Below are 14,853 nucleotides of genomic sequence, written 5' to 3'. Positions count from 1 at the left end.
CCTACAGCAGCAATATAGGGAGAGGAAATTTACTAAATTTTCCAAACTTATATCATGTGTTCTTGTCGCTAAAAAAAATAACAAGCTTTTGATGAGAAATCACCAAACATGTCCAACTGATTTGACCTCATTCCCTGAAGTGAATGTAAACACATCTCGTGGTCGAGGACGAGACCGCAAGAATGGTCGTGAGTATGGTCGTGGCCGAGGTCGAAATAATTACTGGCATCGATGTGAGATAACAAACCCCCAAAAGAGGGATGACCCCCGGAATAGGGATGGCCCCCAGAAGCAGGAAAATGATCATAATCAGCGACCTAGACATCATGAAACTAAATTTTACAGATGCGGAGAAAAAGGTCATTGGTTACGTACCTATCGTACGCCCAAATACTTGGTAGATCTATAGCAAGCATCTATAAAAGAAAAGGAAAAGAGTAAATAAGTTGAAACAAATTTTACTGATAATGTTATTCCAATAGATATTAATGTTGAACCATCAAACTCTGTATATCTTGATGTTGTTGATTTTCTTATGAATCAAGATGAAAACAATGATGTAATAATTTAAAGTAAGCAATATTATGTGTGAATTTATTATTTAAAATATGTATTGTAGTGTGGATTGTCCTAAAGTTTTGAGCGAGTCTAAGATGTTTACGTGTTGACCTCATAGGTCATACCCGGTTTTGATAATGACAAATACTCAAGTATTTGATGGCTATCCAGTTTATGTGCAGTTTTATATTAGCAGATACATTGATGGCATATGAAATAAAGTTTGAAAATCCTGAAGAATATTTTATATTTTAATTTATATCATTATTCAATTCAGGTCTGTAATAGTAATTATAGGAAAAAATGTCTGTAATAATCTCTGCATATCATACATATAGGTTTGTTGTAAGCTCATAGACCTTAGAAAAGACCTTAGGTGTAACGCCCCAGACCCGCCACGTGGGGCCCAGAGTGTTAAGAGACCGACGCGCGTCTCAGATACCATTCACGTAGTGGAAACATAATAAAAATAACCTCAAACATAATATACCAGAGTTCTATATTTAAACATTAACAAAACTTATATCTTATAGCCATATTTACCATATTACAAAACCTGAAAGAAATATAAAGAACTATAAAAACAAATACATATCCGTTCTAGTTTCATTCACAAAATTACCCGCCCTGGAGCTATCTAAGCTCGATCTCATGGATAACCTGAAAAGATTTAACATAAGACGGGGTGAGACACCTCTCAGTAAGGAAAAAATAGTTTACAATAGTGTGTGGCTGAAGTGTTTATCATACAATTAAAATATTCATTTAAAGTGTACACAATTCCCAAGAAGCCCAGATAACATGCCCATAATCACACAGGATCAGCGTCTTTATCATCCAATCACATACCCATAACCATCAGTATTTTAATGTTAATTTTCGAGAATAGGGAAATCTACTCGCCCATACAAGTAGGTTCCCTCTGCTCTAGTGCTAACATTAGGGCACTCACCTTTCTCAGTAAGCCCTCGGGTTATGTATCCAGGTAAAATAACCGAGAATGGGGAAGATCGCCCGCCCATACAAGTGGCTTCCCTCTACTCTAGTATCCACAAATAATTACCAGAGTACTCGCCTTTCTCAGCAAGCTCTCGGGTGGAGTAATCTACCTTACCAAAAACACTTAATTAATTTAATAGCTTACGTTGCCGATCATATTTGATTCATAGGACTCCACACATATAACATAACACAACCAATCCACACAGGATCAAACACAACATAAATGTTCACAATGGACAAATCAAACCACAGCATCAATGTCCACACAAGACTAGTCCACACAGGACAAATCAACCCATAGCATTAATGTCCACACAGGACAAATCAAACCACAGCATTAATGTCCACACAGGACTATACAAACCACACAGGATATAAGACAACACTTCATCCATGGTAAATAGGTAAACAACCTCCTCATACCACTGCCAATGTTTACCTCTCAATATAAGCGTCCATATAACGACCTCCTCATACCACAACCAACGTTATATGAAGGTTATACCAAGTACGATACAACGACCTCCTCATACCACTGCCAACGCTATATCGTAATTTACATGAACCATAACCGAATCAACAAAAATCAACCGTTCAACATACCCAAGATTTCACCACAATATACCCAACATCAGCATATTCAATCAACTAGAATTTCACAATCAATCAATATTCACATTCTCAACAATTCCTCATTCCACATTATTCACAATCATTTATTTATCAAAAATGATCTCAACCACATGGTTTTTCCCAATATAATTTATCTATCTAAAAACAACATTTTCAATACCAATAAAATTTAGAAAATTATACTTGTATATATATAGAACTTCATAATTGAAATTAGTTGTTTAAAATTATTGAAAGCCATTATAAAATATTTCCCCTTACATGCTCCTCAAAATTCGACCCAAAATTAACAAAACAAGACCTTGAAATCCAAAATTCCAAGTTCCTCAAATCTTAGTATAATACTCCTATAGTACTTCCTAAGCTCCAAAGGACAATATTTGTTAAGGAAATTTCAAAATAATTCACTTACCTTAGTTTTGGGATGTTTCCCAAACTACTTAAATCAAATATCCACTCCGCCTATATTGCAGAGAATCTTCCTAGGAGTCTTGTGGTAGCTTCTGATCGTCGAACCGAGCTAAATTCGGCTCGAAATCAAAGAGAGAAGGTGGTATGGCCGAAGGCTTTAGAGAGAGAGAAGGGAAACATGCAGAAATTTCGCATTGGAATGAAAGGAATCCATTATTTATACTCAAGGATTCATCAACGAGACACGTCGATTCGTTGACAAGTCCTAGTACACAGTTCGTCGACGAGACAGCCAACTCGTTGACGAATTTCAATCATGCAAAGAACCCCTCTCGGTAATTCCTCGTCGACGAGACATGTACCCTCGTCGATGAGCTAAGAAGAACATTCGTCGACGAGACCAGTCTATTCGTCGAAGAATGTTTGCTGCCACCTTTCAAATTTGTTCTTCCTTCCCTTTCTAACTTCCTTATTATCTTAAATTATTTAAAAAAAATTACCCAAGTTGTTACATTTTCCCCCTCTAAAAAGAATTTCATCCTAGAAATTCGTTAATCACCCGTTTATACACCAAAAGCTAACTAACCACATTTTTACGAATTTCAAACAATTCAAATATATACAACATCAAATCACATAAATTCAAACAACATTAATGCACATACTAACATAAACGTATTACCTGGGCCTTTAGTCTTTCCCTCCTCAGGTGTACCCAACATGTAGACACGCACCGGGCCTCTGCCGCCACAAGGCGCCGAATTGTTCCTTTGGTTCTGGTTTTGGTTCGGGGCTGGTGCATTATTTGGCAATTCTTGACATTCTTGAGCTATATGTCCCTGTTTGCCGCACCTATAGCATATAACGCTCCTACCCCTGCATTCTCCCCAATGCCGTTGATTACACCTAGGACAATGGAGGCGTGACGAGTTTCCCTGTCAACCCCGATCACTTCTTTCTAACCCCTGGCCTACTGCATCTCTGTCTCCCCTCCACGACCAATGTCTAACCCCTCCATGACCCATGTCTGACATTTTTTTGGGATCGTGGAGACACAGGTCTCTTCCTTCGTTCTGATGCCTCCGTACCTTTTTGCAGACTTGACTCTACCACCGTAGCTTTCTCCACCAACTCCATGAAATCCTGAATCTTCAAACACATCATATGTTCATGGATCCTCTGATTTAGGCCCCTCTCAAACCACCTCGCCTTCTGATATTCATTTGGAACCACAGAAGGTGCAAAACGGGATAACTCCAGGAATTTAGCAGTGTACTGCTAAACAGCGAGGCACCCCTGAGTCAAGCTGAAGAATTCTTCCACCTTTGCATTTCTAGTGGTGGTAGGAAAATATCGGTCGTAGAAAACCTCCTTGAAGCGAACCCAGGTCATTGCTATTGGTACCGCTCGCTGCTCCTCTAATAGTTTCATTGCACGCCACCACCGTTCAGCTTCTCTAGCCAATTTGAAAGTGGCGAAGAGGACCTTTTGCTCCTCAATATAATTCAACAAAACAAGAATTTTCTCCATTTCTTGCATCCACATCTCAGCCTTAATTGGATCGGTGCCACCCTCAAAAGACAAAGGTTTCAGATGTGTAAACTGATCAATGGTGCAGCCCTGGTGTACCGGTGGATAACTTGTTCCCCCAAAATCCCATCTCATTTCTTCCCTAACTTGACGAGCTATTCCTCGTAACAATCGAGAGGTGTCAATCTCGTCCCCGTTGGAGGCTCCCATCTCGCTTCCTCCTCCTTCATCCACACCCATGCCTTTAGAATCCATCTCTAAATATATATATATATATATATATATATATATATATATGTATATATATATGAAAAAAATAATAATTTAGAATCTCCACATCTTTATATATTTGACATAAACACCAAAATGTAAAATCCAAATTAATATACATATCCTCAATCAAACATCCAACATTTATTTGTCCATAATCATCTAAACTTTCAAATTTACATTCCAAATCTCAGTTTCACAACTCAGAAACATCACAGTCGATGGATTTACCATGGTTTTCTGAAAACCGTCGACTGATTCAGAAAATCACAGAAGTCTGTCAAAAGATTTCTGCCTCCAAGCTACGAAACAACCTCAAACTCTTGTCAACACCCTATTCTACCCATTCCTACTGTTATTCAATTCAAACCTATACTCTGGTATTAATCCTCCTAAAGTCTGCAAGACCGTTATTCAATTCAAACCTATACCCTGGACCCGCCATGTGAGGCTCGGAGTGTTAAGAGACCAACACGCGTCTCTGATACCATTCAAGTAGCGGAAACATAATAAAAATAACCTCAAACATAAATACCAGAGTTCTATATTTACACATTAACAAAACTTATATCTTATAGCCATGTTTACCATATTACAAAACCTGAAAGAAATATAAAGAACTATAAAAACTAATACGTATCCGTTCTAGTTTCGCTCACAAAACTACCCGCCCTGGATCTATCTAAGTTCGATCTCATGGATAACCTGAAAAGATTTAACATAAGACGGGGTGAGACACCTCTCAGTAAGGAAGAAATAGTTTACAATAGTGTGTGGCTAAAGTGTTTATTATACAATTAAAATATCCATCTAAAGTGTACACACAGTTCCCAAGAAGCCCAGATAACATGCCCATAATCACACAAGATCAACGACTTTATCATCCAATCACATACCCATAACCATCAGTATTTTAATGTTAATTTCTGAGAATAGGGAAATCTACCCGCCTATACAAGTAGGTTCTCTCTCCTCTAGTGATAACACCAGGGCACTCACCTTTCTTAGTAAGCCATCGGGTTATGTATCCAGAAAAAGTCACCAAGAATGGGGAAGATCACCCGCCCATACAAGTGGCTTCCCTCTACTCTAATATCCACAAATAATTACCAAAGTACTCGCCTTTCTCAGCAAGCTCTCGGGTGGAGTAATCTAGCTTACCCAAAACACTTAATTAATTTAATATCTCATGTTGCCGATCATATTTGCTTCATAGGACTCCACATATATAACATAACGCAACCAATCCACATAGGATCAAACATAGCATAAATGTCCACACAGGAAAAATCGAACCATAACATCAATGTCCACACAGGACTGGTCCACACATGACAAATCAAACCACATCATTAATGTCCACATGGGACTATACAAACCACACAAAATACAAGACAACACTCCATCCATGGTAAATAGGAAAACAACCTCCTCATACCACTACCAATGTTTACCTCACAATATAAGCATCCATATAATGACCTCCTCAAACCACTGCCAATGTTATATGACGGTTATACCAAGTATGATACAACGACCTCCTCATACCATTGCCAATGCTATATCGTAATTTACATGAACCACAACCGAATCAACAAAAATCAACTGTTCAACATACTCAAGATTTCACCACAATATACCCAACATCAGCATATTCAATCAACCAGAATTTCACAATCAATCAATATTCACATTCTCAACAATTCCTTATTCCACATTATTCACAATCATTTATTTATCAAAAAAGATCTCAACCACATGGTTTTTCCCAATAAAATTTATAAAATTATACTTGTATATATATATAGAACTTCATAATCGAAATTAGTTGTTTAAAATTATTGAAAAGCCATTATAAAATATTTCCCCTTACCTGCTCCTCGAAATTCGACCCAAAATTAACAAAACGAGACCCTGAAATCCAAAATTCCAAGTTCCTCAAATCTTAGTATAATACTCCTATAGTACTTCCTAAGCTTCAAAGGACAATATTTGTTAAAGAAATTCCAAAATAATTCACTTACCTTGGTTTCGGGATGTTTCTCAAACTACTCAAATCAATCCACTCTGCCTGTATTGCATAGAATCTTCCCAGGAGTCTCGTAGTAGCTTCAGATTGTCGAATCGAGCTAAATCCGGCCCATAATTGAAGAGAGAAGATGGTATGGCCAAAGGCTTTAGAGAAAGAAGGGAAACATGCAGAAATTTCGCGTTGGAATGAAAGGAATCCACTATTTATACTCAAGGATTTATCGACGAGGCACGTCGATTCGTCGATAAGTTCTAGTACACAATTCGTCGACGAGACAGCCAACTCGTCTACGAATTTCAATCATGCGAAGAACCCCTCTCGGTAATTCCTCGTCAACGAGACACGTACCCTCGTCGACAATTTAAGAAGAACATTTGTCAATAAGACTAGTCTATTTGTCGACGACTGTTTGCTGCCACCTTTCGAATTTGTTCTTCCTTCCCTTTCTATCTTCCTTATTATCTTAAATTATTTAAAAAAAATTACCCGGGTTGTTACATTAGGTCCCTACACAAATGCACAAAATAGTCCCCATAATCACTTATAATATGAGGGGAATAAATTGAAGTGTAAATTGACTTAACAGAAAAAAAAAAAAAAAAAAATGTGAGATGTCGGGGGACCGAACCCATTATGTTCAAAACACATCGAGTGCTTGAACCATGGTATTAGAATTTGTGTATTCCCAAGAGGGGGGGTGAATTGGAATTTTAAACTTTTTTCTCCTAGGTTAATCTATGCAATTTCCAAATGCATAGATAAATATAATATGAAAATTAAGTCATACGCATCATCCACCCATAACATACATGTGCGGTAAATGTAAAGTGCGGAAATGTAAGCAAACACACGATATGTTATTGGGGTTTGGCCAACTGTGCCTACGTCCCCACCTCAAGCTCGCAAGCAGGAGGATTCCACTAATAGCTCACTTAAGGGTGGAGCGACACCGTATACAACCAGGTCAAATTAACACAGGGCTGACCTCAACCTTAACCAGGTCAATTAGCGGGGCTGAGCTCAACCTACACGCCTTAACAGGACGACGCACCTAGCTTTCCTAACCAGGTCTAAGCCAATCTGAGACTATTCCAGGGCTAGTCTCCTTCTTCAGGCCCGTGCCTGAAAATACAACCAAAGTGTATTACAATGAAATGGTACAGTGATTGTGCTTTCAAGTAAAGCAGATAAGTACCCAAATTCGCGCAATAATATACACCACAAATATGATTCAGTATGTAAGCTCAATGTGGTCTAAGATGTCAACTCTCAAATAGATTTACTATCGTTGTAATGAGTGCGTGAGAGTGCAAACTTAAATTATCTTTGTATCACAGGATATTCAATCTAAGTGCTCAAACAAAGATATTATCCAAACTTCATATATTTCAATCAACAAGTTTTCTCAATACATATATGTATATGAAGCTCTTAACAACGTATAAATTTGGTTTGTAAAAAGGATACTCAATCTTTGTATTCAGCAAGGGATATATGAGTTAACGAATATTGCAACAAAGATTTTATCACACTAGCAAATATCTCATCAAATATTTTCAAGATAAAAACACAGTAGATATTTGAAAATGTTTTTGCAACCAAAATGCAATTACCAACTTCTTAAGATGTTGCAACGAAGGTGCAAATCTTAGAAGATCTATCAAAGTCTTCTTAGGATAGACTTATTAACAAAGTCTCCTAAGAATACTTAGGTTTAGCTCTCAATCAAAATAACTCAATCAAATATGAATGGGAGAGCAAACCTATTAAATTTAAACACTCAAAACCAACTTACAAATGATGTAGGCAATATAAGAACGTAGGATTGAGTGTGTGGAGCTTGGAAATGAGTGTTATAGGGTTTTGGTTTTTCAAAGAATTTTCCCTAATCAAAGTGACTAATCCCACACTAATTTTCTCGAATGAACTTGTATATATAGGCAAGGGAGAAAATATGACCATTGGGGACCTATTGGGTATTATTAGAAAGGTTTAATGACATTTAAGGCATTTTAACCTTGTTTAGAAAAATATTAACCACGGTAAAAATTGGACCAACCGGAGAGGTCCGGTCGACCAGAAATGGTTCGGTCGACCAGGACTCAAGTGGCTCGGTCGACCAGGGGCATTTTGAACTGAGTGGTCGGATGACCAGGCAAGAGCGATTTTCCAAAACTCCGAGGTTTGGTCGACCGGGGCCTTTTTGAATTGCATGGCTCGGTCGACCAGACCGTTAGGAATCCTCCTAAGACCCCTCGGTCGACCAGGTAGTTGGAGTACAAATCTAGTCGGTCGACCGGGAGGTCAAACTATTGACTCCCAAGTGGTTCGGTCAACCGAAGTCAAATGACCTATAAGGGCTCGGTCGACCGGGCCTGGGTCAAATAGTTGACCCGGACCGGTTTCGGTCGATCGGGCCAAATTGAACTGAATTGGCCGGTCGACCGAAAGTGCACCAAGTGTGCATTTCGGTCCCGTATCTACCCAAACAATTCCTATTCAAGTGCCTAACAAATATATGTGAATATGTGTGTGTTCTAAGGTCACTTGGGGTCCAATTTGAAAGCACCGAAAAAATTCGGTGTCGGTCGACCGAAGGGCACTCTAAGGTCTTTCTACAGTCCTTTCTCATTCATGGTTCGGTTTGAGCTTACGTAGTAAATCATACATGTGATGTGCGTGAGCTTATTACAAACCGAATACCCTAATTACTATTACAGACCAATATAAGTATATTACAAAGAATATGATTTGGTCTTCAAGTTTTTCTTGCTTTGTGCACATCTTGATCTTATCATTCTTGATTCCTGCACAAAACCTCAAACGTTCATTAGATACAATGAGTATTTGTCATAATCAAAACCGGGGGTGACCAATAAGATCAACACATGGATCGGTCAACAAGTTGACCAAAGTTCGGCAAATCGAACTGAAATAAACACACTGTCCACGGGCGACCGAACTGCTGACGTGACCCTTTTCACCAACTCAGCCAACCGAACATTTACGTTTAAAATGGCCCTGGACAACTGAACACTTGAATTTGGTTAACCGAATGATAGACCAAGCAACCAAAATGCGGACAGAATGAAATCACCTTAGTTCAGCATACCGAGCCCTGATTCAGACACCTAAACAATCAAAAGAGCCTTTTTTTAACTGAGTCTATTCGAGCGACCAAACCATGGTTCAGCCACCCAAAAACTCTTGGGTTGTTTATTTTTTATTGAGGTTAAAATTGGTTAAACGAGGTTATTTTTTTCTAAATGGCTTTTAAACAATTCTAATAATGCCCTATGAATCCTTAACAGTCATAATTTGGGCGACTTCTATATATAGGGCCTCATTTGTGCAGATTAGCAACAAATTAGAGAAATAATTAGCAAAAAATCCTCTCAAACTCAAAAATCTTTTCTTGCCTATTCTTACTCAAAACCTCTCACATATCCATTCCTTTGATAAATCCTAACATTGTGAGAGTTTTTATTGTGCTATTGCTTTGTTATAGTTTGCTTAATACTCTCAATACTTTGATTATTGATTGTTATTATTTTTGGAGAGTTAAGCAAAGAATTATCCCACGAATTTAGATTTGATAAATCTTGTGCTGGTAAAACTCAGTAGCTTGAGGATCTTTGCATTGTTATTGAGGATTTTTTCAAACAACTCTTGTGTTTATTTCATTGAGGAAAATATTTTGAGTTGGTTTAAATGTTTGATTAGCATCTTTGAAACCCTAATCTATTATTGAGATGTGTTATACTTTGTTTCAAAGAAATAGCTTGTTAGAACACTCTTGAGCATATTTGTGATTATACTTTGTTAAGTGTTTGCTTGCACAAAATCACATCACTAAGCTTACAATTTCCTATATTATTGATGTGTGGTTGATTAATTACATTTGGTACATACCTGCTTGATTGAGAAGCATAACCAATGTACCTAGTTTATTATTGAGAAATATTATTGTATTTCAGGGGTGGCCCGAGGGGGTGGTAATCCAACCTGGTAAGGATTGTATGTAAATGTTAAGGTTAGCTTTATGCTAATTGACCTGGTTGTTTAGGTGCCACTCCACCTGTTAAGTAAGCTTATAGTGTAATCCTTATGTTTGTTAGCCAAGACGGGGATGTAGGCAGTTTTCTGAACCTCGATAACATTTTTTGTGTTGTGCTCTTTACGGCTTTATTGTGCATGCTAGGTTAAATTTCTAGTGTAGTTTAATTTCCACTGAAAATATGTACACTGATTTACTTTATACGCATTATATTGACGTTAGGCTTGTGTAATACTACTATTAGTGGATTGACTTAGGGAACAAATTTTAAAATACCAATTCACCCCCCTCTTGGGATTACAGTAAAGATAACATTTGGTATCAGAGCCTAGTAGCTTAGACTTAATAGTTATTTTGCAAAATATCTAGATGGCTCATAGCACTGTAACCCCTTTCCCTGAGAGACCCTCTTCCACACGCCCTCCGATTTTTAGTGGTGTTAATTACACCTTCTGGAAATAAAGGATGCGCATCTATCTTCAGAACACTAATTGGAAGGTGTGGAGAGTTGTCTCTAGGGGTAATTATGTTCCTATGAAAATAGAGGGTACAACTAGAGTTCCTAAAACTGAGGAAAAATATAATGATGATAATATGAAAGCTGTTAGTTTGAATGTCACTACTATGAATATTTTGTATTGTGGTCTTGATGTAAATGAATTTAATAAAGTTATACCATGTTCATTTGCTAAGGAGATACGGGATAAGTTAGAGGTCACATATGAGGGTACAAGAGATGTAAAAGATAGTAGGATTGATATGTTGACCAGTGAGTATGAAGCATTTAGGATGAACACTAGTGAGTCCATTCAGAGCATGTACACTAGATTCACACACATCATTAATTCACTCCATGCATTAGGTAAGACCTACCCTACATATGAGATGATTAGGAAAGTCCTTAGAGACTTGCCTCCTATTTGGGAAGCTAAGGCTATAGCCATTTCTCAGGGTAGAGACCTTAAGGCCATGAAATTAGATGAGTTGATAGGTTTACTAATCACTTATGAATTAGCTATAACTGAGAGACTTAAAGAACATAATAGGTTGAAAAAAGTGACTACATTGAAAACTTCCACTAATACATCTATTGAGTGCAGCGAACCTGATTCTGAAGATGATACGGCCATGCTAACTAGGAAATTTAGTAGATTCTTTAGGAAGAATAGTAAACCATACGAAAGGTATAGGGATTCTGCATCTAAGAAGGGAGAGTTGAGTAAAAGAAAGGAGAAATCAAATGCTCCTACGTGCTATAACTGCAACAAGGTTGGGCGTATCAAGTCGAATTGCCCCTTACTGAAAAAGGAAACTAAGAAAAAGAAGAAAACTATGAAAGAAGGCACTTCATGGGATAAACTAAGTAGCAGTGACTCAGATTCAAACCACAGTGATTCAGAGGTTGCTAACTTGTGCTTGATGGCACATGGTGATGAGGTATTGTCTTCTTGTTCTTTATCTTCATATTATTCTTCTGATGATGATTGTGATTCTAATACCATGCCTACTTTTAGACAATTGCAAGTTGAATATATTCATGTGTCTAAACTGTTAAATAAAATGACCAAAGAAAATGATGCTTTAAAAAAGAAATGCAAAAATTGGTCAAAATTGTTTGAAATTCAAAAAACCTCTTATGCTTCAATTCTGAAGGAAAAAGATTTGAAAATTGGTAAACTCGAGAAAAAATTGGAGGATAGCTCCAAAATTGTTTTTAAATTTATCGAGGGCCAACGTAATTTTGAAAACTACTTGGAGCCTAAAGAAACTCTCTTAGTAAAGAGGGTCTTGGTTTTAATGGTGTTGAAAATGTTAGACAACCTAATCTTTATTTGGGACATTTCACACGTGAATCAAAACCTAAAATCCCACCTAAAAATCCAAGGTGTCGAATAAATTGTTTTAAATGCAAGCAAATCAGTCACATTCAATTTGATTGCCCACTTATTAATAAACATGTAAAAATTAAAAAGGTATGGGTAGTTAAGGGTGATCCAGTCACTAACCCCCATGGATCCAACAAAATTTGGGGACCAGCATCAGTTACTTAGTCTATCTTGCAAGTGTGTTTGAGATCGTCATCGTCAAAGGACAGGTGGTACCTGGATAGCGGGTGCTCACAGCATATGACCGATGATAAAGCGAAGTTTGCATCCATCACTCCCAAGGATGGAGGGTACGTGACGTTTGGCGACAATGCAAAGGGACTCATCATCTGCGTAGGTAAGGTCGGTAAGGATCCTTCCCTTATTATTAATAATGTTCTATTAGTTAATGGCTTGAAGCATAATTTGTTGAGTACTAGTCAATTGTGTGATAAAGGCTATAAGATTTCATTTGAAAATGATAAATGCATAGTTGAAAGTAAATCAGATCATAAAATTATTTTCACTGCAGATCACCATGAAAATGTATATACTACTACTTTTGATAATCTGGTTTCACAACAAGTGACTTGTTTTTCTGCAATAAATGAAACTAGTTGGTTATGGCTAGGCGCTTAGGATACTCTAGCATGGACTTGTTGTCAAAACTAGTGAGAAAAGACTTAGTGAAAAGCTTGCCTAAAATATCATTTGTGAAAGATAAAATCTGTTAAGCATGTCAAATGGGTAAGCAAACAAAATCTAGCTTTAAGAAAAAGAAATTTATATCTACCACTAGACCTCTTGAAATGCTTCACTTGGATTTATTTGGTCCTAACTCTGTGCAAAGTCTAGGTGGAAAATCATATGTTTTTGTTATTGTTGATGACTATTCTAAGTTCACATGGGTGCTATTTCTCTCACATAAAAATGAATCATGTGAACGGTTTACTAAGATATGCAGGAAAATTCGAAATGAAAAAGGCTATAAGATAACTCACATAAGAAGTGATAAAGGCACTGAATTTAAAAATGATGACATAGAAAATTGTTGTGACCTAGAGGGCATATCACACAACTTTTCTGCACCTAGGACCCCTCAACAAAATGGTGTGGTAAAAAGAAAGAATAGGTCATTGCAGGAAATGGGTAGGACTATGCTGAATGAACATAAATTACCTAAATATTTCTGGGCCGAAACTATAAATACTGCATGTTATGTCATGAATAAGGTGTTAATTAGACCTTCATTTAATAAAACCACATACGAATTGTGGAACAACCATAGACCTAATATTTCCTATTTTCATGTTTTTGGTTATAAATGCTTTGGGCTTAGGGATAATAAGCATCTAAGCAAATTTGATTCTAAATCTGAGAAAGGCATTTTCTCAAGTTATTCTCTTAATAGTAAAACATATAAAGTTTTCAATAAAAGAACTTTAACTGTCATTGAATCTATTCATGTTGTATTTGATGAATCTAATCCATTTTCTAAGAAAGATGATAAAGATGATATTGACATTACAAAATACTTAGACAAGTTATCTATTGAGAACAATATGAATGAAAATTCAAAAATAAATGATAAATCATCTGAAGATAATCAAAATGAGAATGAAGCTCAAAAGCTACCTAGGGAATGGAAATTTATTAGGAACCATCTTATAGATCAAATCATAGGTGAACTATCCCGTGGTGTAGCCACAAGATCTTCCTTGAAAAACCTAGTGAGTCACTCTGCCTTCTTGTCCCAAGAAGAACCTAAAAATATTAAATAAGTCATAGAGAATGAGTCTTGGGTGATGTCTATGTAAGAAGAACTTAATCAATTTGAAAGAAGAAAAGTGTGGACCCTAGTTCCTAGACCTAATGATCATACAATTATTGTAACCAAATGGGTATATAGAAATAAGAAGAGAAAATGGGATAGTAATTAGGAATAAGGCTAGACTAGTTGCCCAGGGTTATAATCAGGAAGAGGGTATAGACTTTGATGAAACCTATGCTTCTGTTGCTAGAATTGAAGTTATTCGTGTGCTACTTGCTTATGCGGCTTTTAAAAACTTTAAATTATATCAAATAGATGTTAAAAGCGCGTTTCTTAATGACTATATTAATGAAGAAGTGTATGTAGAACAACCATCTGGTTTTGAAAATCATATATATCCAAATCATGTATACCTGCTATCCAAAGCCTTGTATGGATTGAAACAAGCTCCTAGAGCTTGGTATGAGAGGTTTAGTGGTTTTCTACTAGAAAATGAGTTTACCATGGCAAACTTGACACTACACTTTTCATCAAATCTAAAAATGATGATCTGCTTATTGTTCAAATTTATGTTGATGATATCATTTTTGGAACCACTATGAGTTGTGTAATGAGTTTATCAAATGCATGCAAAGTGAATTTGAAATGAGCATGATGGGTGAACTTAGTTTCTTCCTAGGACTTCAAATTAAACAAGCTAAATATGAGACTTTCATTTTCCAAT

The sequence above is a fragment of the Malania oleifera genome, chromosome 9 (assembly GCF_029873635.1).
Source record: "Malania oleifera isolate guangnan ecotype guangnan chromosome 9, ASM2987363v1, whole genome shotgun sequence".
NCBI classification, from domain to species: domain Eukaryota; kingdom Viridiplantae; phylum Streptophyta; class Magnoliopsida; order Santalales; family Ximeniaceae; genus Malania; species Malania oleifera.
The sequence above is the reverse complement of the archived record's forward strand: the minus strand, read 5'-3'. Positions refer to the sequence as shown.